General features: G+C 44.0%; 1 protein-coding gene across 3 annotated transcripts in view; it reads right to left on the bottom strand.

Annotated features, from left to right (window-relative positions):
* The window catches only part of Klhl18 (kelch like family member 18), a 73,457-nt gene that overhangs the window by 46,495 nt on the left and 1,625 nt on the right, over positions 1-25,337 (bottom strand). The gene's annotated exons all lie outside the window — the stretch shown is intronic.

Consider the following 25,337-nt stretch of genomic DNA (forward strand, 5'->3'; position numbering starts at 1 on the left):
ACCTGACACCCATGGCAAAACACCAATGCACATTAAATAAAAATAAGTGAATTTAAAAAAAAAGAAATAATTAAAGTCTTTAAAGAAAGAGTAAGGTGCCAGGTGGTGGTGGTGCATGCCTTTAATGCCAGCACTCGGGAGGCAGAGCCAGGTGGATCTCTGTGAGTTCAAGGCTAGCCTAGTCTAAAGAGCAAGATCCAGGACAGGCTCCAAAACTACACAGAGAAACCCTGTCTCAAAAAGAAGGAGGAGGAGGAGGAGGAGGAGGAGGAGGAGGAGGAGGAGGAGGAGGAGGAGGAGGAAAGAGAGTAAAGTAATATAAAAAGAATAAGCCATGTTAGGATGGAAAATATACAGGGAGTCTGGCTCCTGTATGGTGCTTTGTAGACTTTGAATTTTTTGAATGCTAATGAGCGAATGACAGCTGCCAAGAGACATGGGATTGAAAAGTACTGCTGAATTAAACCAGCCTAGATACTTGAGGGATGTCTTAACTTTAAGATGGAATTCAGAAAACGTATTGCATTGGGGGAGAAGTTATGCTTTTGTTTCCAATGAAATGCTCTGGATTCCTTCAAAATTAAGAGACCAAATTTGATTGGAGGAGACCCCCTGGTGGTTGTTGAAAGACCCTAGCCCTTCAGGCTTACACCCCCAAGCCTCAGGAAAAGAGAAACTTCAAGCACCAGGAAATGAGAAACTAAAAATCTAGTTCCAAGAGCAACCTGACTTAGCCATTGTTCAATCTCCCCTGCAACCATATAACAATGTAAAAAGATTTCTGTTAAGAGATGTGCTCAACTGTGACTGGGATAGTTGCAAATGTTCTAGGAAGGACCACAGTGACCTTTGTGTAAACTCCACTCCTGCCCTGATACCCCCCTTGAGGTTTCAGGAAAAATGTACCTGTTGACGTAACTGTACCCCCTCTGTGATCACTCTGTGATCAGACCATGATCTTGTGAAACAAAATTGTATGGGAATTGTAATCTTATGGCTTTTGTGGGTTTTTCCTTTAAAAACCCCCATGTGGCTGCAGTAAGATGCGGCTCTTGCTCTTAGGAGCAGAGTTTGCCCTTCTATATAGAAGCTTAATAAATCCTCCTGCTATTGCATCAACTGGACTGGAGTCTGGGTTCTTGGGGCGCCCATTTGAGACCCTAAATTTTGGGGTCCAACAGTTGTGAGCTGCCCAATGTAGGTGGTGTTGGGAACTGAGATTGGGTCCTCTAGAAGAGCAGCAAGTGTTCTTGACTTCTATGCCATCTCTCCAGTCCCTACTATCAGATAGTTTTGCAAGCAGGCATCTAGTTTATTGCTTTGGAGCATTCTTGTGGCTTTCTGAACACTAACCCTAAGTGAGCAGCTATTATCTCTAAGTTTTAGACTTTCTCTTATTTTTGGAGTTCTGAAGTTTCAAGTGCTGTACCTTGGTGCTGGTTTCTCTTACATTCTTTCATGCCTTATCAATCTAGAAACACTATTTTAAAATCTGGAAAAGTATTTTCATACCACTACTTTTATTTTTTCTTTTTATGTGTGGTTATGTATGTAATGTATATGTTTGTGTCCAGGTGTGCTTGACCATGTACGCACATGTGGAAACCAGAGGTTGACATTGGTTGGATGTCTTTCTACATTTCTCCACCTGATTTTTTGAGACTGACACTCTCACTGAATCTGAAATTTGCTGATTCTGCCTGGCTGGTTAGCTGGAGCCCCCAGGGTCTTGTTGCCTCTGCACCCTGGCACTGGGTTTACAGATGTGCACTGTCAACCCCAGGCTTATATGTAGGTGCTGGAGATCTGCACTTGGGTCCTCATGATGGCACAGCCCACAGCACACTGAGTCATCTCCCCAGCCCCTCACACCACTTCCTTGTTTGTTTGCTCTGTTGGAGCACTCTGGTATGCACAGGCCGCAGTAACCATGTGGAGGTGAGAAGACAACGTTCAGGATCAGTTCCCTCTGCCCACCTTGGGTTGGGAAGGTCACACTCAGGCAGTCAGGCTTGTGTGGTAAGCACCTCTACTTGTCAGTCATCTTGCCAACCTCTCATGCCACTTCCCTTGACAGTTTCCTGTGGTGGCATTGTGTTCCCCAAAAATATTGTGCACTCTAATAAACTTATCTGGGGTCGGAGACAGAACAGCCACTAGATACAAAGGCTAGAAAATGGTGGCACTCACACCTTTAATCCTAGCATTTCAGAGGTAGAAATCTCTCTGGATCTCTGTGAGTTCAAGGCCACATTGGAAACAGCCAGGCATGGTGACACACGCCTTTAATCCCAGAAAGCGAGCCTTTAATTAAGTGATGGTAGAAAGGAAAGATATATAAGGCGTGAAGACCAGGAACAAGAAGCATTTGGCTGGTTAAGCATTTGACTGGTTAAGCTTTCAGGCTTCTAGCAGCACAGTTCAGCTGAGAGCCATTCGGATATGAGGACACAGAGGCTTCCAGTCTGAGGAAACAAGACCAGCTGAGAAGGTGGCCAGGTGAGGTTAGCCGTGGCTTGTTCTGTCTCTCTGATCTTCCAGCGTTCACCCCAATACCTGGCTCCAGGTTTGATTTTATTAATAAGACTCTTGAAGATTCCTGCTACAGTTTCCTCCCCTTTTCTAATGCTTGGTATGAGTTTGTTAATGTGGGCACGTGTATGGAGGCCACAGGTCAATGTAGAGTGTCTTCCTTAATCATTGCATATGTGTTCATGTGTGCCTGTGTGCCTGTGTGTGTGTGCGTGTGCATGTCATTTAGGTTTCAAAGTTGGTATATAAGAATGAATCTATAATATGAAGATGCAACCTCACCAGGGCATGATGGCACATGCCTAGAATTCAACCTTGGCTTAGGAGGTTAAGGTAGGAGGATCAAGAGTTCAAGGCTGACCTCAGACATATAGCAAGTCTGAGGCCAGCTTAAGCTATATGAGATCATTTCAAAATCTGGGGATGGAGTAACTGCAAAGACCTATACATAAAGCTGGGTTTTTGTGGTACACACTTTTTTTTTTTTTTTTTTTTTTTTTTTTTCCGAGACAGGGTTTCTCTGTGTAGCTTTGCGCCTTTCCTGGAACTCACTTGGTTGGCCTCGAACTCACAGAGATCGTGCGCCACCACTGCCCGGCTTGTGGTGCACACTTGTAATTCTAGTGCTTGGAGGCTGAGAGAAGAGTATTGCCACAAGTTCAAGACCAGCATGGCTTATACAATGAAAGCCAAGGGAAAAACAAAAGTCAAAAGTCAAGAGCTAGGTATGGCGGCAGGCACCTGTAGTCTCAGCTACTTGGAAGGCTATAAGGATAACTTGAACCCAAGAGTTTGAAATCATTCTGGTAACACAGGTAGAGCAAGGCTCAAATTAAAATAAAACAACATAATGAAGCTTAGTCAAGTGGCAGAGGCCTGTAATCTCAGTACTTGGGGGTTTGAAGCAAGATGATGGCAAGACCAAATCTGGTTTGGGCTACAGAGTGAGTTCAAGGACAGCCAGGCAACTTTCTGAGACTTTATCTCAAAATGAAAAGTAAACAGAGGGCTGACCATATAGCTTAGAGGTACAGGGGGCTCATTGAGGTCCTAGGCTCATAGCTCAGAGACACAGGGGCACACTGAGGTCCTAGGCTCATAGCTCAGACGTACAAGAGCTCATTGAGGTCCTAGGCTGATAGCTTAGAGGTACAAGGGTTCACTGAGGTTCTAGGCTGTTGTAGAATATTTCCTAACACTATGTGAAGATATTTCACTGTGATTGGCTCAATAAAAAGACAAACAGACAATATCTGGGCAGAATTTTGAGGGCACAGAGGACGCGGGAAAGAAGGAAGGTGGAGATTGCTTGAGATGCAGAGTAAGCAGGACATGCAGGAAAAGAGGTAACAAGCCACGAGCCACGTGGCAGGACATAAATTAATAGAAATGGATTAATGTAAGTTATAAGAACTAGTTAGAAACAAGCCTAAGTTATTGGCTGAGCTTTCATAATTAATTAAAAAATCTCCCTGTAGTTATTTGGAAGCTGGCTGGTGGCTGTCTACAAATGATGCCCAACATCCAGCCACATACACCCACATAAGACCTGAGAACGCTTAAATAAAGGTTCTAAACAGCCAAATACTGCTTCCTAGTCTCAAGTCTCTCATGCCAGCTGCAGTACAAAGACACATCTCCCGGCAGCTGCCTGTGTGCTTGAGCTGCCAATGCGCCATGAGCTAAGGCACATGGCAGGTTTAAGGTTTTGCCCACACAGACCAAAAAGGTTACAGATATGCAGTAAAGCAGGTTCAGACAGGAAAAAAAAAAACCCTCTGAACAGGTTACAGTGTGTTTAACAATGTGTGTAGGCTTAAGGGAAAAAAAATAGGTATAGACAATCAGACAAGAAAATAGTTTAAAAACAATAATAAAGTCTTTAAAGAGAGAGTAAAGTAATTATAAAGAAAGCCACCTAAGGATGGAAAATACTCAGGGAGTCTGGATCCTATATGGTATCTTGTTAACTTTGAATTTTTTAAATGCTATTGTACAAAAAAACAATAGCTGCTGAGAGACATTGTATTATGGAAACTGCTAAATTAAACCAACCTATATATTTAAAAAATGTCTTAACTTCAAAATGGAAGTTGGACAATATGTTGCATTGGGGGAGAGGTTATACTTTTGTTTCCACAGGAAATGAAAGGCTGTGGATTCCTTCCAGATTAACAGAAATCAGATTTGACCAGGGGAGACCTGCTGAGTATCTTGGCTACAGACATGGGGGAAGAAGCCAAAAAAGACCACAGGACAGATGACATATAAGCTGATCCCTTGATAGGGGAACAGCTCTGAGACGAGATGAGACATAAATTTTGTTGGCTACAGAGTCCTCATGATTTATTATTACATGACACCCTTTCATATGGTATGGATAGATATTTATATTACAGTTTGATTATACAGTCCAAACAGACTTATAAAGTTGACAGATGCCTTTTACCTGCTCAAACATAAAACAAAAAAATCATCTTTAACTGACTTGTGCACACCACACATTCCATACTTGTGTTAATGCAGATATGTATGTTACCTTTGAAAGTTTATGTGTTCTCAGAGCAAGGGGACCAGATACCAATGAAATTGGGTGGTCCAGGTGATCCAGTCTCTCAGAATGCCTTTATTTCAGTTTCCTCAGAATTCTGCATCCAGAACAGCTTTAAGGCTACTGGTTGAGATGATCCAATCTAACAGACTTTTCTAGCCAGGACTTAACCATTATTCTAATTTTTCTCAGGGTCCCCCAAAGATGCCAGTGCCCCCAGACAACAGGAAACAGTTTAGAGAACACAATGCCCACATTCCCAAGAGATGGGGTGAATGGTTTTTGTTCATTCGATGGGTTATGGATGTTTGTCATTGTTTAGAGGGGTTGATTACAAATTGTTACTGGTCAGGGTCAGGGAGGATACCAAGCAAAGGAGATTAGATTCAAGGATCTCGTTCTGAAAAGGAAAAGGGGGAATATAAATAGAAATGATGAGATAAAAAGGTGGATTGTTGAGTCTACTTTTAAACAACCACTAGTCTCAAATATTTTCCATTGGTATGGAGTTTTCTATATTGATACAAATTTAAGGTTATTTTTGTTAGAATATACTGCACATATGTTTCTACTCTTGTTTAAGATATTGTGCCTGTGCAGCTCATTTAACAATGCAATGTAAATTTCTAGTCCTTAAAAGTTATTATTATTGCCGGGCGGTGGTGGCGCACGCCTTTAATCCCAGCACTCGGGAGGCAGAGGCAGGCAGATCTCTGTGAGTTCGAGGCCAGCCTGGGCTACCAAGTGAGTGCCAGGAAAGGCGCAAAGCTACACAGAGAAACCCTGTCTCGAAAAACCAAAAAAAAAAAAAAAAAAAGTTATTATTATTAAAAAAGTTATTATTATAAATTATTTAGAATAATAAAAAAATGTAGGTTAGTACTTAGTCACCTAAAACAAACTTGTAGTCATGTTAGGTATGTTTTCAAGGTCATACAGAGATATGTTATAGATAGGTAATCCTCAAACACTACAAAGACCTACAGAATATGGCATTTAAAATGTTTTAATAGCATAAGACTTTTCTTGATAATGAGACATGTCTGCTCCTGACAGCATCAATCTACTTCTAAAAAGGATGATGGGCATCAAAGAACCTCCATATGGAGTTTACTTTCTTTATGGCAAAAACAAGCCATTTGGGCAAGAAACTGCCCTTGCCTTGACTGCTGACAGTATGCTGTCCAAAATGGACAAGCAGGACACAAAAGAAAGCGACTGCCAAGTTTGCCAAGACAAGGCAGGACAGTCCTTCAAAACACCTGCTTCACAGAAAAGTATGCCAGATATTCTAGGCCTGTAGGCCGGAGGTGGATACCCCAACATTATAGAGAAACCTTGAGGTGACTGTCCAGGCAGCCAGATGTCTCTGTTGTTTCTTAGTTTTGGAAGTTGCTTGCTCTGCACTTCCTGTTTACTCAAGTAAAATTGTATCCTTCTTGGATCTTTGATGGAGTTGAAGACTAGGTAGTTATACTTGTAGTTTTCCTTAGTTATGATGGAAGGTAAATTAGGTAACAGAGCTTTGAACCCATCAAGATAGAATAAATAATGGAGTACTTTCTCCAAATATGTCAAATACAAATGGACTAGACATTGTAAATGTAATTCTTACCTGGTAATTGTTCTTATTGTTTATAGTTTTATTATGTTAGAGTTAAAAACCTTTCCTTTTTTTTTTTTTTTTTTTTTTTTTTGGTTTTCCGAGATAGGGTTTCTCTGTGTAGTTTTTGGTGCCTGTCCTGGATCTCACTCTGTAGACCAGGTTGGCCTCGAACTCACAGAAATCCGCCTGGCTCTGCCTCCCAAGTGCTGGGATTAAAGGCGTGGGCCATCACTGCCCGGCCTTTCCTTTTTATTTAGACAAAGAGGAGGAAATGTTGTGGAATATTCCTTTACACTGTGTGAAGATATTTCACTGTGATTTGTTTAATTAAAAAAAAAAACTAAATGATCAATAGCTAGGCAGGATTTTCAGGGCAGAGAAAACACTGGGAAGAAGAAGGGCGGAGTTGCAAGAAGACGCCAGGACTCAGGAAGCAGCATGGGTAGTGCAGAGTGAAGGTAATATAGCCATGGGACAGAGGATAAATTAATAGAAATGAGTTAATTTAAGTTATAAGAGCTAGTTAGAAACAAGCCTAAGCTATCAGCCGAGCTTTCATAATTAATAGGAGGTCTCCATTTGTTTATTTGGGAGCTGGCTGGTGGGACAGAAAAATCCACCTATACTAGGCTCATAGCTCAGAGGTACAGGGGCTTGCTGACGTCCTAGGCTCAATCTCCAGTACCACACACACACATAGAGTGAATAAGCACATAAATTAGAAGCTGCATGGACAGATTAAACTTCAAAACTAAGCTAGAAAGAGGGTAAATATAAGATTTTTTTTAGGAAAAACAGCCTATCATGGTAGATAAGAACAGGTACTTTGAGCCTGGGTAGTGTTGGCACATGACACAGGCATTTAATCCCAGCACTGGGAGGCAGAGCCAGGTGGATCTCTGTGAGTTTGAGGCCAGCCTGGTCTACAGAGTGAGTTCCAGGACAGTTAGAGCTACACAGAGAAACCCTGTCTTGAAAAAACAAAAAAACAAACAAACAACAAAAAAACAAAAACAAAAACAACAAAAAAAAAAAAACAGGTACTTTGGCTAGGCATAAGGGCACAACCTTTAATCCCAGCACTTGAGGTGGATGGATCAATAGATTTAAGGCTGGCTTGGTCTACATACCAAGTTCCAGGCTAACAGTAAGAGCTACATAGTAAGGCCCTGCTGGGGGTGGGGGTGGGGTGGGGAGAACAAACACTCTGAATGCAAACTGCCAGGTTCAAATCTAGTGCCTTAATTATTCATTTGCAAATAAGGAAAACAGTACCTCTGGGGGAGGGGGGAGGCTGTTGAGAGAATTCAATTAGTTAACATCTGCAAAGCATTTAAAACAATACATCTTGAGGGTCAAATCTGCCCTGCCTCCTGCTTCAGTATGGCCTATGAGCAAAGAACAGTCTTTACACTTTTAAATGGCTAGAGGTAAAAGCTAAAAGAAGACTAACATTTCCAGATGCTATGGTCTGGACATGAAGCATCACCCACAGCTCACGTGCTGAAGGCTTAGTCTTAGGCGGATGGGGTTCCTGGGGAGGATCTGGAAGTTAAGCTGGGGACTAGCTGGAGGAAGTATCTTCCTAGGGATGGTGTCTTGGCCTGCCCCTTCCTCCTCTAGTTTCTGCCTCCTGTGTACCATGAGGTGAGCTCTGCCGCACTCTCCCCACCATACAGGTCTGACTGTGACAGAATAAACCTGTCTCCCTTAAACTGCTTCTGTCTGTTGTTTGGTCCTGGCAACTAAAAACCTGACACACTGGGTGTCAAAATGGTAAGATCAAATGTCAGCATCCATATATTGTCCATATTGTGCTCATACCTTCCTTTCTTTTCCTGTGTGGTTCTGGGAATTGAACCTCTGGTCCTGTACACACTAAGCAGGCACTTTGCACACTGGCACAGTTCAGTAGTAGCTGTGAGTGACCAATGGCCTACAATCCAGAAATAGTTACTATCTGCCCTTTTATAGAAAATGTTTGCTCTAGAGTCACAGGGAACAAATACAACGAAGGAAGTGAACACATCCTCTAGAAAGAAGGAAGTGGTGAATCTTATTTAAGACCTGCCCACGCACCAGCCCTGGGAATTCCTCCCTTAGGACCTCTCCACTCTGCAGTTTTCCTCAGTTTCCCTTAAATCTATACATGCTTTGCTAAAAACAAACAAATACCCTAACCTCACCACTCCTGAGTTCCTGCTGGTGCTCATGGGCTTTCTTAGCTAAATCAGCAGAAATTATCTGTAGTGTAGAATTCAACACCGATTCTACACAAGATGCTTGCTCCTTTGTAGATGCAAGCAAGCTGGGCCTGAGATAACAGCATTTACACTAGGACATGTGCCTTTTTGTTAACAGTCCCATGTAGCCCCCGCTGGTCTTGAACTTGCTGAGGCCAACCACTCTGAATCTCCTGCTTCAGCCTCCCAAGTGCTAGGATTACAGGTTTCACCACCATGCCTTTGCTTTCTGAGACAGGGTCTTGTTATAGCCCTAGCTGGCCCTACTACTCACCAAGTAGCCCAGGCTACCTTCAACTCACAGTAATCCTCCTGCTTCAGTCTCCCAAGTGCTAGGATTATAGGCATGTGTCACCATACTTAGTTCAATATTATCACAGTCTTTTTAAAAAAAATTTATTTACTTGTATTTTATATATGAGTACTCTGCATGTATACCTCCTGCATGCCAGAAGAGGGCATCAGATCCTATTATAGATGGCTGTGAGCCATCATGTGGTTGCTAGGAATCAAACTCAGGACCTCTAGAAGAGCAGCCAGAGTGCTCTTAACTCCTGAGCCATCTCTCCAGCCCCTTCAGTTTTTTTTTTAACTGTGTGTGTGTGTGTGTGCGCGTGTGCGTGCGTGCGTGCGTGCGTGTGTGTGTGTGTGTGTGTGTGTGTGTGTGTGTGTGCGCGCGTGCGCACATGCACATAAATACAGATGCCCACAAAGGCTAGAAGCATCATCCCTCCCTGGAGCTGGAGTTACAGGTGTTTGTAAGTCACCTCATGATGGTGCTGGAAACTGAACTGGGTGCTCTGCAAGAGTAGTACACATTCGACCCCTGAGCCATCTCTCAGCCCTATTAGTGTTTCTTTTTCTTGTGTCTGAATATGTATAGCAGGCAAGCAGGCACGACATTCAGGCACAATTCTACCTTGTAATTCCTGCCCCTGTCCCTTCAGTGCTGAGGCTTGAGCCCAGGAACATGTTAGGCAGCATTCCTATCATTTAGCCCAAGCCTCAAACTCACTTTCTTCTTCTTGTGTGTACTAGGGACTGACCTATGGACTTGCACACACTAAGCAGGCACTCTGACTGACCTATGGACTTGCACACACTAAGCAGGCACTCTGACTGACCTATGGACTTGCACACACTAAGTAGGCACTCTGACTGACCTATGGACTTGCACACACTAAGCAGGCACTCTGACTGACCTATGGACTTGCACACACTAAGTAGGCACTCTGACTGACCTATGGACTTGCACACACTAAGCAGGCACTCTGACTGACCTATGGACTTGCACACACTAAGCAGGCACTCTGACTGACCTATGGACTTGCACACACTAAGTAGGCACTCTGACTGACCTATGGACTTGCACACACTAAGTAGGCACTCTGACTGACCTATGGACTTGCACACACTAAGCAGGCACTCTGACTGACCTATGGACTTGCACACACTAAGCAGGCACTCTGACTGACCTATGGACTTGCACACACTAAGCAGGCACTCTGACTGACCCATGGACTTGCACACACTAAGCAGGCACTCTGACTGACCTATGGACTTGCACACACTAAGTAGGCACTCTGCAGCTGAGCCACATCTCCAGTCCTCTTGCAATCTTGAGGCAGCACAGCTTCTTTGGAAAGCCTCATGTTTTGCTCTTAAAACTTCAACCCGGGTGTTGGAGAGGTAGTTCAGTGGTTAAGAGCATGTGCTGCTCTTACAAAGGACCTAAGTTTGGTTCCCAGTACCCATATCAGGTGAATTCACAACTATCTGTATCCCAGCTTCTAGGGATCTGAGGACCTCTTCCTGTCTCTCTGAGTACTTCACAGATGTGTAGATATACACATATACAAATAATTTAAAACAACAACAAAACATCTAAGAAACAAAACTTTAAACGGATCTGATGAGGCCACCTACACTATTGAAAGGTAAGCAGTTGCATATACTCTATTGGTTAAAATGTTAACTACACTAAGAGTATTCTCACAGCAATGGTGTTTGGCCAAACAACTGGATACTATAGTCTACTGACACATAAAATGATACATCAAAGTACTCATCACACATATATGTCAGTGCTAATTTAAGTACAGCCACTTTGGGAAATAAGTTGGCAATATCCTCTACACAGTTACCATATAACAGAGCTATTGTGCTCTTGGATATTTATGAAAGGAAAGGAAGAGGGGGGGGGACAACTATGTAAGGTCCACAGCTTTATTTGTAATAATCAAAAATGAAACATCCTTAAGTAGACAAATGATTAAACAAACTATGGTACATATGAAGAAAGAAAAGCTGTCAATACAATCAGCTTGGGTGGGTTTCTAAGGCATTATGCCATGTAGAAAAAAAGCTAATCTTAAAGTGCCATGCTTGCTATGACTCATACAACACTGTTAAAATGAGAGATGAGGACTATATGGACCTGACTGTAGTGGTGACCACCTGCAGTTCCAGACACACAGGAGGATGTGGCAGGAGAATTACTTGGAGCCAACAGGTAAAGACCAACCTGAGCGACATAGTAAGGCCTGAATGAAGCAAAAGAAAGGGCAGCTGGAGAGATGGCTTAATGGTTAAGGGCATTTGTTGCTCTTCCATAGGACCAAAGTTTGGTTCCTAGCACTCATGTTAGGTGGCTCACGACCACCTGTAACTCCAGCTCCCAGGGATCATCTTCACCAAAGGGATCCCAGTGACTGAACTTGGGTGGCCAGGCTTCTCACCCTCTGAGCCAATGTGGCAATCTAAAAGAAGTTTCTGGATGAGTACACTCAATATATAATTGTGTCTGTTCAAGTCAATTACCATCATTTTGGGTACAAACCCAACCTACCAATCTGTTTTACTCAGTTCTCTCCACCTCCATTCCTCTCCTTTAAGCTGCTAGAAATTCCCTGAAATTTCTCTGTCTGCTCTGCATGGATCTTTATCTTCCAGTGTTCTGCCTAGAGAATTATTGTGCAGCTTTGGACTCAGCTCAAATGTTCTGAGGCTGCTCATGAGTTCTAGACAGTCAGTGCTCTCCTTCATGATGCACTGGTACAGGTCTCCAGCACATGTTGTACTATCCCTTATGACTGACTACCCCTCTGTCCAGGCTCAATATTCTTCCCACACAGGAAAGGTTGTAGCTAGCCCAGAACACATGTATAAGTGTACTTAATCAATCCTTACTTCTTTTTTTTTTTAAAGATTTATTTATTATGTATACAGCATGTATGTCTGCAGGCCAGAAGAGGGCACCAGATCTCGTTACAGATGGCTGTGAGCCACCATGTGGTTGCTGGGAATTGAACTCAGGACCTCTGAGCCATCAGGAAGAGCAGTCAGTGCTCTTAACCTCTGAGTCATCTCTCCAGCCCCAATCCTTACTTCTTAAAAAGGTCCTACATCTGAGATAGGACAATAGAATTGTCAATAAATCATCTTATTAACTGGCTACCTCTGACTCCAGACTGGTGGAGTCTCATCGATGTGGGAGGTAAAGGTGGTACAGTTTAGAGAATGCCACTCTCCGTCATCATCTGAAACTTCAGCTGGCATGGTAAAGGCCAGGCTGTGGGCAGCTTGACTTCAAGGCTATTCGGTCCTGAGGAATAAAAGAGCTACACTAGCTACTTTGTTCAGATGGGCTTCCAACAGGCTAGTATGTAAGAAACTGTCGAGGAAGAGGGGAAGGTCCTTTCTCTTTAAATGCTGGTGATCTACCCACCAGCCCAGAACACTGACAGAGGAACACTGTCCAGCTCACCATAAGCAGAAAGGACACCAGCCCTCAGACACCCACAGGGCTGGAAAACTGATGGCAAGTGTTTTCAAACACACTAGGTTCAGCCTGAGGTTTTAGCAGTGTTTTAAAGTACAATCCACCAATGGGGGGAGGGTCATGGTGGCACACACCTTTAATCCCAGCAGTTGGAGGCAGAGTCGAGGTAGACCTCTGAGTTTGAGGCCAGCCTGATCTACAGACCGAGTTCCAAAATAGTCAGAGCTACATAGAGAAACTCTGTCTCAAAAAACAAAAAATAAAAGAAAGAAGGAACATTCCAAACTACTGATGAAGCGTTGGGCCAATTGACAATGACGTGTAGAGTTATACTCCCACATAAAGAACAGGTTAAAGCATTCAAGCATACTCTCAGCCCTTCCGAATCCTCCTAATACCTCTCACCACCCATGTCCAACAGGACAGAACAAGAAGAGAGGGAGGGAGAGGAGGGCAGAGTCCTCAGGAATCACTACATCTGACTAGACCAAGATCACATGATCAGAAGCTATTTCTCACCAGTTTGGAGTCCCCATCATGAGAAGTCAAGTTCCCAGTCTGCACTCACCTCCCTTCCACCATGCTCCACAGAGACCGACTTACCTGAAACAACCTGATGTTACTTCCACGCCTGGGCCTTTGAGCAGCCTCTCTCTCCCTCAGTCCAGAACGCCTCTTCCTATCTTATCTAAGATCTACTGATCCTGCAATGTGCCAATCACACACCATTCTTTCCCATGAAACAGGTACAAACCTTCCATTCTGTAAGTGTCACCCTTGAGGTTTCCTCTAGGCTGCTGGTTACATCTCCACAATCATAGAATTGATCACTCTAAAGTGGACTCATTCATAGAATGTTGCCCCTCACACAGCCAGCCACGTACATGCATGAGTGAAGGTACTTGGATGGTAAGCTGACTGAAAGAGCATCACAAACATAACAGCTCAGCCCTGCGGGGTATTCAGCAAGCATTTCTGAGCATGTGAAACATTCAAAGAACAACAGGAGGTAAGGGAGGTTCAGATGCTTCCAAAGCTCACCCTCTAGAGGAGAAGAAAAACAAACACATCTACAGTAAAGGGAGCAGGAACAGTGTCAGGGCTGCCTGTGCACGGCACCTGAGCATCACTAAATCCAGGTCGGGAGGGTTGAGATGGGCCCTAGAATTCTACACTTCAAACAGCTTCCAAGCAACGCTGACGCCACTGCTCTAATGGCAGCAGTCTAAAGGTCTCTTCCATTGAAGGGACACTAGAAGAGGAAGTGATTAACTACACCAGAGGGAAAATGAGACTCAACTTTATACAACCACCCAGGGCAAAAGAAAAAAGAAAACACTGGTCACTTCCAAACAGAAACATGTGGTTGGCAGGGAGAGAGGTGTGTGAACCTGTGACCACAAGTCAACATAAAACACAAATGCAGAGTGCTCTAGGACCCCAGTGGCTACACACACCTACGATCACAACACTCGAGAGATGGTGGCAGGATCCTGAGTTCAAGGTCATCCGTGACACAGACAGTTTGAGCCCAGCCAGGGTATTTGAAACCTTGCTTCACAGACACACACACACAAAGTGCGGCTCTACAGAACGGGAAGGTTTGGTTATTTCTCTCTCCTGGAGAAAAGATGGACATGACCCTGCCCAACAGATGTGTCTGGAAATTCCCAGGGTGGGATGCCTGGAAGAGAGAAAGCACAGACCCCAGACGGCTGGTTACTGCAGGAGACTGCGGGCAGCTGGGGGAGGAGAGCCAGAGGGCGAGTGGGAAGCCTGAGTACTGAACACACGGCTGACAGTGTTAGCAGAGTCAGCAGCAGACGTCCCTAAGCGCCTTTCGCCTGCCCCTGAGTCAGCAGGGGCAGAGGAGGATTGCTATGAGCTGCTTAGAATAATCCGACAGCCATTTCAAGCAGCGGTCCTAAATCCTCCTGAACGCTAGCCGCCGCCTGCTGCTTCTGCATGGCCCACCACCCCTTGACAGTGTGAAAACTCACAAGCTAGTCTAAAAAACAAACTAAATACAAAAACAAGAAGACAGGATTTACCCAAAATAAGGTGGAGGTACACTTCATTCCTTTATTCATAAAGGTGTGCATTTGTTTTGTGCTGGGATTGAAGCTAGGACCTGAGGCATGCTGGATACATACCCTAAGCTACGCCTAGCCACTCATAAGGTATTTAAAGAGTCATAGTTTTCAGCAAAGAATTAGGCCCAGTGGGGAAGAGAGGAACCTTGGCTGACTTCATGTACTTCCTCTTTTCTTTTTGGTTATTCTATTCTTATCATGCCAGCTCCCTGCAGGTTCCACAAATAACACACATGTGCCCGCCTCTGCCCCCCCACCCCAGTTTATTAATCCTTCTCCTATATACCCCCCTCTGCTGCTGTAACGCATTACTCCCAGCTTGTAGATCTCTATTCAGAGAGGCTGCTCTGGCCCCTCTGACAAAACAGCATTCTCAGGCTCCTTTCTCCACTTTACTTCCTCCATGTCCTCATCAGTGGGAACAGCAGTCTCTTGGTTAATGCTTTGCTGACCCACTGTGAGCACAAGGTCACATTCACAAAGACCTTCCATGAACATGGAAGACAGACATATCTGTTGAGTAAAGTGAAAAGCCACCCAGAAAGAGCAGGAGAACAGGATCAGAGAGCTGAACGTGTGTGTGTGTGTGTGTGTGTGTGTGTGTGTGTGTGTGTGTGTGTGTGTGTGTGTATGCGTGTAAGTGCATGTGTATCTGTGCACGCACACCAATGTGTTGGATACACAATGATCGTTTCTTAAATTCTACAAGAATTCTCTGGAAAGGCCAGCAAGCTGACATAGCAAATGTTTTAGCAAGCACATGCTGTATAAGACTGATGACCTAAGTTCGATACCCATGTAAAACCCAGAGGTGTAACAGGAGTATCTGTAATCCTAGCACTCCTACAGGGAGATGAGTGGCCTGGACAGAATTCCCAAGAAGCTGGTGGGGCAGTGAGCATGGAATATACAGTGCCACAGCAGAAACAAGAGAGACCGTGCCTCAAAGCAAGGTGGAAGGAGGGAACCAGCTCCCCAAAAATAGTCTTCAGGCCTCTACACACTTATGAACACCTATCATAGAGATACGTTGGTAAAAAACAATTCAGTTTCAAACCCTGCTTCCATGGACTACAAATAGTCACAAAAACTATAAATAATTACATAACTACTATTATAAAAAAGTGCCACAAAATATACAAAAAAGAGAGGATGAAGCTGTGTATGGTGCTGTCTGCCTCTAATATTAATAACCTGAGATACACAGCAAGATCCTGTCTGGAGAAACCGAAAGAGGAGCTGGGGAGCCTGCTCAGTGGGTGAGAGTGTTTGCTGTTCTTAGAGAAGACAGGAGTTCAATTCCTAGCACCCACAGCCAGTGGCTCACAACTGCCTGTAACTCCTGCAGGTACCTACACACACACCTGTATACACAGACACATAAATAACATAAATCTTAAGGCATGCCGGGCAGTGGTAGTGCACAACTTAAATCCTAGCGCTGGGGAGGCAGAGGCAGGTGGATCTCTGAGTTCAAGGCCAGACTGAGTTCCAGGACAACCAGAGATAAACAGAGAAACCCTGTCTGAAAAAAACAAACCAAATGAAAACAAAGGGGGCAAGGACTGAACCTAAGCTAAAGCCAAGTCCAGAGTTTTAACTGCAGTTAGATGGGTGATCTGTCATCCCCACACAAAGGAAACAGCAGGTGGCCTAGGAAGGTGAGAGGCTAAGGGCTCAGTGGTGCAGCATCTGCCTAAGAGGGCAATAGGGTTCATTTAGACAGAATGAGTACAAGAATGCTCAGTACAAATGGAAATAAAACAAGGGGCAGAGATACAGATCTGGAGGTGAATTTTCAATGGATGACTTATTCCAATGTACTGGTACACGTAAGACTTGCTCACACGGCACACTTTGGTGATCACTCTATAACTCTACTAAGGTATCAAGACATTTACATTTTATGAATCAATCACAAAGAATAAGCTCACAGGATGTATATTTAAATGTGTCATCTCTTTAAAGTCAATGTTTTGTCAGGTAAAGGAGGTGGAGAAGACCTTCAATCCTAGTAGTAGAGAGCAGAGGCAGATAGATCACTGTGAGTTCAAGGCCAGCTTAATGTATAGTCAGTTCTAGGCTAGTTAGAGCTATAGGGTGAGACCATGTCTCCAAAAAAAAAGTCCTTAAAATTAATTAATCTGTGTGTACAGTGTATGAATGTGTGTATAAAGATGCACTCGCCCATACTGGTATTAGTGGAGGCCAAAGGTTAATGCCAGGATGTCTTTCCTTGGTTGCTTTTGCATCTTTTTTTTTTTTTTTGTCTGCATGCATGCCTGTGTACTATGTGCATGCCTGGGCCCAAAGTGGTCAGAAGAGGGTGTTGGATCCCGGGGAACTAGAATTATAGATGGTTGTGAGCCACTATGTGGGTGCTGGAAACCAAATCCAAGTCTTCTACAAGAGCAACAAGCAACTCCTGAGCCATCTCTCCATCCCTTGAGACAGGCTCTTTCAGTGAACATGAAACTGCTATTTTAGCTACAGTAGATGGCCAGTAGCTGCAGGGCCCACCTAACTCCACTCCTTATCCCTGGAGTTACAGGCATATAATGTTGTCCCAGACTTTATGTGGGTTCTGGGGATCCAAACTTAGGTCCACGTGCTTGCACAGCAAGTATTTTATCCAGAAGTGAGCCATCTCCCCATCCCAGAGGGCAATTTTTTAAAGTGACCTTTAGAGCTGAGCTAATACAATTTGTGCTTCAGTTGTTGGTTTGGTTTTTGAGAAAGGGTCTCACGTAGCCCAGGCTAGCCTCCCAAATTGGCTATGAGTATGAACTTCTTATCCTCCTGCCTCCACCTCCCAAGTGCTGGAATTACAGGTGTGCACCACCATTCCTGGTTTATAATTCAGCTGTTAACAGCTGAGTTAGCATACTACCTAAGTTAGTTACTTTTGCATTGCTGTGGCAAAATATGTCAGGAGCAAGGAAGGGAAAGTTAGGTGGCTCGTGGTCTGAGGAGACATGGCCCATCACAGTGAAGGCATGCCCGTGGAAGCATGAAGCCCCTCACCACACTGTGTGCATGAGTTACTTCTCTCCCCCCTCCCCTTTTGGTTTTGTTTGCTTTCCGTAGTTCATTTTCCGATGCTGTGATAAAACACCAGGACCAAGCCTACTTAGAGAAGAAAGTTTATTTGGCTGACAGCTCCAGAGGGTAAGTAAAGTCACTGACAGCAGAGCGAAGACATGGCGGCAGAGCAGGAGGTTGAGGGCGTACACCTTGACGCACATGCAGGACGCACACTCCAGTCTTCCACTCTCAAAGCCCACCCCCGGTGACATACTTCCTCCAGCAAGACCACACCTCCCAAAGCTCCCAAACAGGACCTCTGGGAACCAAGTATTTAAGTGCTGGAGACTGTGGGGGGTGTTTCTCCCTCAAAACACCATACTATGTCCACAGTCAAGAAGCCAAGAGTTAACGCTGGCTTCCTCCTGTTCCCCTTTTCATTCAGTCTAAGACCCCAGCCCAGAACACAGTACCACTCACATTCAGGGTGGGTCTTCCTTCCTCAGGTAAACCTTCCTGGAAATTCCTCCAAAACACACCCAGAGGTGCATGTCCTGGCTGACTCCAAATCTAGTCAAGTTGACAGTGAAGGGTAGCAAGCCCATCACAAGTTCACATACAAAGTGCGGGCAAGTGAGCAGCCTGGCATCCTCAGCTTTAAGTGAGACAGAAAGGGAGTTTGGAGGCTTTCATTAACAATTTTAAAATATTCAGCCTCATGTTCCAATAGAGATATAAGACTTTACCAGTGAAATTCAAATTTTAACTTTTTCATTCACCAACCAGAGTAACAGACTCGGGGTCACCTGCGGTAGCCTGAAAATTGAGAATTGTTCACGAAGTCATCTTTGCTGCTTTTCTTTCTGGGACACTAGAAACCAGGGCCTCCCTTAAGCTAAGTGAGAGTTCCAGAGCTGAACTCCATCCGTCGCTCCTCGGCCATCCCTTTAGTAAGAGGAACTTCCAATTCCTGGATGCTGTATGTAGGGTCACAAAGCAATTATAACTGTAACCAACTCCAAAAACGTCAGCTCTACACAGGTCCATTAAAACATACCCAGGCCAACGAGCTCTAGCTAACTGTGTTTGTTTCACACTTGCCTTTGGCAACAGTTTTTATGAGAACACAGCCACACCAGCTCCTAAGTGCACTGTGCATAGCTGCTTTCCAAGCTATGAGTAGTCACCACGGAAACTGTATTACCTACACATCCCCAGCACTTACTAGGACTGCTAACTTGTGGCTCACACACATTTCGATTCATTCACTTTGTTCCCAACCGAAATACATGACGATGTAGTCAGCTGTTTGGGTATTCTCCCTACGGTCTTGCTGGCACATAAACTAACCGCAAAGAAGCTGCATGGTTCCATGCCAGAGAGAGAACAAGAGTGCCAAGAGTCGGCGAGTTCAGAGGAGGGAGGTGGGAGTCATGCCTCTAAGTTAGGAAAGCCTGGGAACACGTCTGTAGAAAACAATGTGCTGTCATCCTTCCATCATCAGGCTACACCAGGTGTGGCTGAGGGGCAAACCAAGGAGTCTCATGCAAAACAATAAAGGAACTGTCTACAGTGAGAAGCGTCCCCAAGCATGGGCTTCTGACTCCCAGCCACATTCCAGAAGCATCAGGGTGAACCCCATGGAATTCACTCTGCTGGTAACAGGTTTTCCAGACTGCTGCGCCTCCAACTTTCCACAAGCCCAGATGCCAGGCAGTATTATATTCTTCTCTATTCATTCATTCATTCATTCATTCATTCATTCATTCATTCATTCTCTCTCTCTCTCTCTCTCTCTCTCTCTCTCTCTCTCTCTCACACACACACACACACACACACACACACACACCCCTGCTTAGTAAGTGTCCAAATGTTAACAGCATTATCCATAATGTAATTCAAATGAGAAAGAGATCTGATGAGTGTCAAATTCTTATCCATAAGTGCCCTGCTCCTCAGGGAGTGTATTCTTCTTCTCTACCCACTTTAAAAATTCAGAGAAAGTCCCAGGAATAAACTATTCAGTGAGTATTCAGAAGTTTAAATTTTCGTATACAATGTCATTTTTTTTTTTTTTTTTTTTTTTTTTTTGGTTTTTCGAGACAGGGTTTCTCTGTGTAGCTTTGCGCCTTTCCTGGGACTCACTTGGTAGCCCAGGCTGGCCTCGAACTCACAGAGATCCGCCTGGCTCTGCCTCCCGAGTGCGTGCTCCACCACCGCCCAGCCTATAATGTCATTTCAAAATCAAAGGAATCCAAAACATGTGTCTACAACTGGTCCTGATAGCTCACACCCACAATTTTAGTACTCCAGAGGCTGAGGCTGGAAGATCACCAAGTCTGAGGTTGTCCTGGCTACACAGTGAGTTTCAGGATAGCCTGAATACAGAGTGAGACTCTGTCACAAAGCCCCTGTACCCTCAAAAAAAGAATTTACATCTAGGAAACAGCAGAAAACATCTTCATTCTCCTCTCTGTTTCAACAGATTTGGGTGTTGAATTTAGACACACTCACATCACTGCCTTCCAGACTCACAAGCAACACTAAAGATGGGCTGGTTGGTTGTATCCTGCTCTGCTTCATGCCATCCGAAGTGCAGGTGAGTAACCAGACAGAGGGCGTAAAAGCATTGCTTCCATCCACACAAAAATAGCTATGCTGGATCTCAGCTAATATAGTTGCATGCCTTGGACAAATCCCTTAATAGCTCTAAGCTTCAGGGTTTTTCAATCTACAAAATAAATGGCTTTAATAGAGACCTCTATGGATTCTTTTTAACATGGTTATTCTAGCTCTATAATTATCCCTGTGCAATACACTACACTATACATAACAAAAACGGCATGCACCAACAAGTTCTGACTTCATTTTCTTCCCACCTACACCTCTATTACAAACAGGGCACAATTCCAGACTTGCATGTGCAGCATCTAAAACCAGTTTCAGTGAAAGCTCTATACCTGGATTTAGTGGATCAAAAGAAAATCTAATACTGTGTCCTTCACTCATAGAGAAGACATTTCCGGGGGCTGGAGAGATGGCTCAACGGTTAAGAGCACTGGCTATTCTTCCAGAGGTCCTGAGTTCAATTCCCAGCAACCACATGGTGGCTCACAACCATCTGTAATGAGATCCGGTACCCTCTTCTGGCCTGTAGGCAGACATACAGACAGAACACTGTATACACAATAAATACATAAATAAGTAAATCTTTTAAGAAAGAAAGAAAGAAAGAAAGAAAGAAAGAAAGAAAGAAAGAAAGAAAGAAAGAAAGAAAGAAAGAAAGAAAGAAAGAAAGAGAGAGAAAAGACATTTCCTTCTGGAGGCTAAATTCTCAGATCCTAGTTCAAAACTTTAGCAGGAACAGAAGAGATGGCGTCAGGTCAAATGTCTGCCATACAAGACCCTCTGGTTTGAGTTCAACCCTCAGAATCCATGTAAAGATGGGAGAATAGACTCCACAAAGTTGTACTCTGACCTCCACACATACCCCACCCCCACCCCCCCACCTCACCCCCACACGCACCCACCCCCACCCCCACCCACACACACCCCACACCCCACACCACATAGAGTCCTCTCTTCTCTCCTCTAAGCTTAAAGGTCTGAATACCAAAGAAGCAGGTTTGGTGATATTCTCCCCATTGTGCTTTCACAGATATAGAAAAAAGGAGTATGTGAGTTGAGGGAAAACAGAACAAACCACTTGCTGACTTGAGATCTCATGAGGAAGAATGCTCCCTGAATCTGGGAGGTGGGGCTTTTGCCCAACTGACTGGACCCAGATGAATCTGCTACACACTGCCTGAACCTTGGGCTTCTGTTAGAGGCATGGAGATGAAGTGGGAAGGGAAGATGAGAACCTCCATGGATACAAATGGCTCTATCCAGACCTCAGTCACATTCCATAGGTTGCCAAGAAGTCCTGTACTATCCTTCTGGTCATTAAGGGAAAAGGACTTGCCAAAGAGAAGAACCATAGGGTTTTTTGTTTGTTTATTTCTAATAAGAAGTTTAAGTTATTACAAATAAAAAAAGGTTTTATTCTATTTTTAATTAATTAATTAATTAATTTAGAGACAGGGTCTCACTATGTAGCTCTGACCTGGAACTCACAGAGCTATACCTGCCTCTTCCTCCATAGTGTTGGGATTAAAGGTGTGTGCCTCCACACATGGCTAAAATGTGATTTTAAATAAATGAATATAGGGGCTGGAGAGATGGCTGCTCTTCCAGAGAATCCAGGTTCAAGTCCCAGCACCCACATGGCAGCTTGCAACTGTCTGTAACTCCTGTTTCAGGGGATCTTATACCTTCACAAAAATATACATGTAGGCAGAACACCAATGCACATAAATTACAAATAAATTATTAAAAAATAAATAATGAATATATTACTCTTTTCTGTCACACTCCTACTTAATTATCCAATAGGCTACCAAGGAATTTAAGTTTAAATATCTCCAAAAGGCAAAGTAAATCTAGGTCCAAGTATTAGCAGTGACCTTTGAGGGCGTGAGAGCCTGTGATCGCTCACTTTCACTCTTGCTTAGGAAGGGAGGAAAGATAAGGACGTGTATGTTAAGAGTGAGTGCAGCTGAACTTATGTAGCTTAATTCAAAGTCACAAAGGAGTAACTGAGATCAGTTCTGTCGGGGACACTTCTGTGACTCAACACGAGAACACGGAGACTACATCTAACCCCACGTTTGCCCAATCCAGCCTGTGACCTCCAACAAGCATTTTCTGGACATGATCTCAACTGTTAAATACAAGCTACTGAAGCAGAGCAGTGGACTGCATACTCTTTGAAGGCAAGGAACATAAATAAACCCAGATAAATTCAAAACTGCACACTGAGACCACGTGTGATGAGGCATGCCTTTAATCTGAATACTTGGGAGAAACAAGATGACCATAAATTCAAGGTCAATCTTAGTTACAGAGCAAATTCAAGGCAAGCTCCGGATACTTGAGACCCTGTCTCAAAAAGCAGACACAAATAGCCGGGGTGGTGGTGGTGGTGGTGGTGGTGGTGGTGGTGGTGGTGGTGGTGGTGGTGCACGCCTTTAATCCCAGCACTTGGGAGGCAGAGGCAGGAAGATCGCTGTGAGTTTGAAGCCAGCTAGGTCTACACAGTGAGGTTCAGGACAGCCAGAGCTACATAGTGAGACCCTGTCTTGAAAAAACAAACAACAACAAAACACAAATAAAATAAAGCAAAACCCTGCAAATGAAACACATACATTTATTTATATTTTCTCTGGAAACATCATTAAATTATTATTAATGAGTCAGATGCAACGGCATGCACCTACTTGGGAAACAAAGGCAAGAAGATGGCTTGAGCACAAGAGTTTGGGGCCAGGATGCTCAACACATTAAGATCTTATCTCTTTAAACATTATTATGAAAGGTTGGAGAGAAGGCTCTGTGGTTAAGAGCACTGGCTGCTCTTCAAAAGGACTCAGGTTTGATTCCCAGCACTTACACAACATCTCACAACTATCTGTTATTGTAGTTCCATGGGATCCAATGTCCTCTTTGGCCTCTAAGGGCACCAAGCACACAAGTGGTATATATCTGTACATGGAAAAAAAATCCATATATATAAAAACAAACAAATAAAAAATATATTAGCACGTATATGTGCGAACACACACACACATACACAAATGAGCCAGAAATGGTGGTGTATAACTGTAATCCCAGTATTCAGCAATCAGGAAGGGGAGGCATGAGACAGAAGGTTGAAAGCCAGCTTGAGTTACATAGTGAGATCCTATCTAAAACAAACAAACACACACACACACACACACACACACACACACACACACACACACACACACACACACACGGGGCTGGAGAGATGGCTCAGAGGTTAAGAGCACTGACTGCTCTTCCAGAGGGCCTGAGTTCAATTCCCAGCAACCACATGGTGGCTCACAACCATCTGTAATGAGATCTGGTGCCCTCTTCTGGCCTGCAGACATACATGCTGTATACATAATAAATAAATAAATCTTAAAAAAAAAAACCTACACACACACAAACCCTACACACACACAAAAAAAAAAACAACAATAAAACACAAAACCTACTATTCACTGAGCATTTATTACATGAAGTTCGAAGTTCATTAAGTAACTGAATCTTTAGTACTCAGGTAGGTAATGGTGTCCATTTACGGTAGGATAAACTGACTCACTAGCATTTCAGGAATTTAAGTTTTGCCAGCCATGAAGTGGCAGAGCAGTATTCAGAGCCGTGCAAGTCTGTGCCACAACTGCCTCTCAGATCATCGAGAACAGCAAAGTTCCCAAGGCAAATACAGCACAGCAAGAGATTAGAAACATCGACAAATGATTACAAGATGAAAACCAGACAAGCCAGTGCCTGACTGATGGGGAATTCTGAGCAATGCAGAGGTCAAGCAACTGCAGAACAGCTCCAACTCCAAACACTAGGAATATCAGTCTCCTCAGAAGGTGTGTCCTGAGGAGGGCCCCAAAACAGGCAGTACCGGTCCCCTCTACTGGGCAGGCAACTGCTCTGTCACTGCCAACAAAAAACAGGTGGATTGCTCTCTGAACAGGATGAACCCGTGACTCCAGGCTTGGGTAACTAGGGCATCCCTGAATACAAAGACGATTCATTGATTCTGAATATGCCCTGAAAGGACAAGTCTATACATTATAGTATTCCATAGCTTGGTTCTTGGAATGTCGTACTAGAATGTACTACTTGGAATGTAGCATTGCTAGTGAACTCGACAGGGCACATGCCATACCTATGAATCAGAAATTCTAGGGTGAGCACTAATGAACGAGGAAGGCTACCAGGTGATTCTAATACCCATGAAGTTTGAGAACAATTACCCTAATAGGGGGCAACTAGTTACTAAATCATCACATGCCCAAAAAGCCTCCAAATGATCTTCAGTGCCTGCTTAACTGAAAAACAGGACTCACCGAAGTCTGAGGAAAGACTCGATTATGAGAACAGCTCTTGTGAGTAGTAAAATGCAGACCTGGTCTTTCTATGGCTCCCATCACCACCGAGCACTCCTGAGGCTTTATAGAAGAGAGTCTATAGTCACGTAAGTTCTAACCTATGCTTTTGTTTGTTTTTGCTTTTCAAGACATGGTTTCTCTGTGTAGACCTGGCTGTCCTGGATCTCATGCTGTCGACCAGGCTGGTCTCAAACCCACTGAGATTTGCCTGCTTCTGCCTCCTGAGTGCTGGGTCTAAAGGCGTGTACCACCACCACCTGGCACAGCCTAAATCTTTTAAAAAAACATTTGTATTTATCTAGCGTGTGTGTGTGTGTGTGTGTGTGTGTGTGTGTGTGTGTGTGTGTAGGTGTGTAGGTGGAGGGCAGAGGACAATTTCCAGGAATCAGTTCTCTCCTGCCACCACCATGTGGGTCCCAGGGCTTGAAGTCAAGTCATCAGGCTTGGCAGCCAATGCCTTTACCCAATCAGCCTATTGCCAGTCCACAGCCTAA

The sequence above is a fragment of the Peromyscus maniculatus genome, chromosome 7, assembly GCF_049852395.1.
Source record: "Peromyscus maniculatus bairdii isolate BWxNUB_F1_BW_parent chromosome 7, HU_Pman_BW_mat_3.1, whole genome shotgun sequence".
Lineage (NCBI taxonomy): Eukaryota > Metazoa > Chordata > Mammalia > Rodentia > Cricetidae > Peromyscus > Peromyscus maniculatus.